The 3753-nt window shown below is 28.2% G+C and overlaps 1 long non-coding RNA gene across 1 annotated transcript; it reads left to right on the plus strand.

Annotated features, from left to right (window-relative positions):
- Positions 1-1519: 1519 nt before the first annotated feature.
- LOC148300030 (uncharacterized) lies at positions 1520-2535 on the plus strand. Its single transcript, XR_015839001.1, has 2 exons — positions 1520-1690; positions 1766-2535. It is a non-coding gene; the product is annotated as an uncharacterized LOC148300030 (long non-coding RNA).
- The last annotated feature ends 1218 nt before the right edge of the window (positions 2536-3753 follow it).

Raw genomic sequence — 3753 nt, forward strand, 5'->3', positions numbered from 1 at the left:
CCCTGGAATGGTACATCAAGATAGCACTGTGTTAATATGATTCGGGTGTAGATGAAGGTTTGAAGAAGATGAAGAAGAAAAATCTTTGTTCACGAATTCTGGGTTGAGTTTCAATTAAGAGTTATTAATGTAAAAAAATATATCGAAATTTTAACATGGATGCCGGAGAGTATGGAATTATCAAAGAATATGGTATTCTTATTCTACGTCATTTATGTAAAGATATGTCAATAAAAAAGTCTTGTTAAAAATAACTTATTTGCGAAGTTAAACCTTGACTTTATAAAAAATGATTATGACACATCATAATATTGTTAACGATGCATTTAAATTATGGTTTGTCAATTAGCATTTTTTTTTATTTTAGGAAAATAACAAAAAATACGAGCTCTCACTACAAGTACAATAGCTGAATAAGAATGCATGTAAAAAAATGTTTTCTAAAAATGATTCGTTTATCAGTTTTTTTTTCTTGATATTCGTTTATCAGTTGAGATAAATAACACCTTCAGAAAATTATATGGCGTTTTATTATTGGACCGTCGTAGATAATTGGATAAAGTGATAAATTGAGCATATTATCATATTGAGATCATCAGTGGTTCTCAAAGCTATGATATAATATTAAATAAGCAGAATTGTTTTTGCTGGCAAAATATTTTTCTTAAAAATAAATTTTTCGTCTTTTAAAAAAAAATCAACAAAGTTTGAACAAAGATCATTTGAATATTAACTTTATATAAATTCAAGTATAATTTAATATCATTTTGCTAAATTGATTAAGAAAGAGTGATTTTTTTTTTGCTACTGCTTGTTCAACTGCTTGAAAATGATCTTTCTTTTCATCTCACTCTCAACGTTCATAATTTTCAATAAACGAGAAAACCCAGAAGTCTTTTACGAGACGCCCTTACATCCATTAAAAGCCACTATTTGGTGTGCTTTATGGGCAGGTGGAATCATTAGCCCATATTTTTTTCAAGACGATATCGTTATGATGTTACGGCCAATAAAGAGCACTACAGAACCATGATAACTGACTTCTTCATACCTCGGTTGAATGACATTGACGTGACAGAACTGTGGTTTTAACAAAATGGAGCAACATGCCACACGGCGAGTGCCACCATAAATTTACTTCGGGAAATTTCAATTTGTACACCTCTTGAAAAAACACCACATATAAAACATAGAATTTGTTTAATGTTAATGAATAAATACAAAAATATAAAAATGTACGTTATAAATTATTATGTATGTTATCTTTAATAATTTACAGAAATGAATACGTGATGTTGAAGATTTTATTTTCACTAATCTGAATATTTATCAGATATCTGTATGCTGCTCTGAATAAAGCTGTTTATTTCCATTTTCAATAAAAAGTCCTTTTTGTATTTAAAAAAAAATGTTCTTGATTAAAAAACGCAAAAATATTATTATTTAATGTTTAGAACCGCTTAGCAACAATGCCCTCTCGGTCACCTAATCATACGTCATTCTTAATAACGAGACATTACTCAAGACACGTTCAGTTAAAAAATATTAAATTGAAGTGAATATTTCATTATGAGTCAAAAATAAGTTAAGTGTTGCAATTGAAAAAAAAAGGTTTTTCAATAAAAAAGATAAGTAAATAATCGTATTTAGATGTGTTTCTAACAAAAGTTGGTTATTAGTTGAGTGTTGTGTATGTATTCATATAAATTTTTCTTGCATTATATATTAACAAATCGTGTTATTTAACAAAGGCTCTTACTTACAGAAAAGTACTGAGTATTGAAGAAGAATATTTGAAACTCTGAAAATGGCGTATTTTTTGGAGTATTTCCTACAACAACTGGGCAAGTTATTCTACCACACTCCTCAACCAATGATCGATAATGTGCCTGACGAATTGCCAAGAAGTACAAACAGTGATTCGTACTATATATTAGAGGTTTTATCTCCTGATCCTGTGATGTTCTGCGTGTCCGGACTTCCTTGTATGGAATATGCACATTGACTGCCTCCTTTTAAAATGACATTATTACAAATTAGGCACTGTCTTTTTGAGTCTTGTATAAGGAAAAGTTGCTTTAGAACTGAAATAACTGAGTTACTTCCATGAGTTATTTAAATGTTCAAATTAAATATACTTTAAGCAATTGAAAATTAACATAACATTTTCAAAAGAAAACTTACTGAGTCACGAAATGACTTGTCAGTAGTATTTATTATTAAATAAACCAGTATTTATTTTTTTCATAAAATTAAAGTTTGTTTGATTATTTAAAAAATAAACAGTCTTGATAATTTATAAAATAGTACCAAGATAATATCTTATACAATCAGTGAAGACAGTGCCAATTTATTTAAATTCATTTTAAAATTTTTTAATAAAATTTCTTTAAAAATAACTATTTTTTGTAAGTCGATGGTATTAAAAAAAAGTTTAGAGATTTGTAACAATTTATTGTACAAAGAAACCAAAATACTTTAGAAATCATTTAGAAATTACTTTAAGAATTTTGGATTATTAAAATTTAATCAAAATACTGTTCTTTTTTTTAACCTTTTCTTAAAAATTCTTTATATAAATTATTGGGTAGTGAAAATCCTGATTATTTTAATAAAAAAAATGGACATAATTGTAAAATAATGAATTATGAAGACTTCTGTAAATACTTTGAAAATACTTATTTCAATATTACGTCACGTTGTCTTTTAATATACTGGTAAAACGACAGAGAAAATGTTAAAATCCTGTAAGAACGTGACGAAGACGATGATTCCTTAAAACTATTACAGTAAAACAAACTTTATTCCTTTGTCCTTGAATGTGGCAACAAAATTTTATGCAAAAATGGGGTGAGAAGGACGCGGGAATAACCCCACTCGTAAAACTGTACCCTTCATAAAAAACACCAAAATCTTGTCCCAATGTTTTTCCACATTACAACATTTTTGTCGCTGAACAAAAAATCGCCCATTCCTCGTGCACTTGCCAAAATGACTTCCTCAAAACGGCTCTAATGTGAAATATATCACGAAGATCTCACGCCCAGGTCCGAACTATCATGAAAAGTAGTCAATTATATTTTAAAATAGTTTTATGCATTTTAGTTGTGAATTATAAAAAAAAAAATTATGGGTTTAATGGATTTTTAAAAAATTACCTAATGACTCTAAAATCTAGCTAAGGCTTATGCAACACCGCTTGTCATGACCCTACTCAGGCTTCAAATTTTTCAGTTTCATAGCCTATGCCTACTCGTGAGTGGATTTACTCTTTATGTTTAAAGCTACTATAATTTCATGTAATTCATGAGTGAAAATTCTAAGCAAAAACACTCGCTGTTGGGTGGAATGGTACATAATACACAGTTTGTGAAGTGATGACTTAAAAAACCAATGACTGTCGTAGCCTTATGAATGCCCAGACTTTCAAATTCTTCATTTATGTTAAGATTTAAATCAAAAGGGTTGATTTAAATAACTCAGAAGTGGAGCAAATCCTAAATTTTCTAACAAAAATTTGGAGACATTAAAAATACTTCCCTTTTATTTTTTCAGTGTGTATTCAGTGTGATATTCAAATATATATTTTGTATAATCAATAAGTAGTTTAGTATTTATAGAAGTTAATCCAGTATGGTTAGGAGGTGATGTTAAAAATTGATGTGGAAAGGGAGAGGATTTATGGAAAAGATGATATGATCTTTAGTTGAGTTTAAAAAAAATGTATTTATTTTTATTTATTTATTTCAACAA

This window comes from Brachycentrus maculatus, unplaced genomic scaffold (genome assembly GCF_059751285.1).
Source record: "Brachycentrus maculatus isolate JH-2025_06_01 unplaced genomic scaffold, ASM5975128v1 h1tg000848l, whole genome shotgun sequence".
NCBI lineage: Eukaryota > Metazoa > Arthropoda > Insecta > Trichoptera > Brachycentridae > Brachycentrus > Brachycentrus maculatus.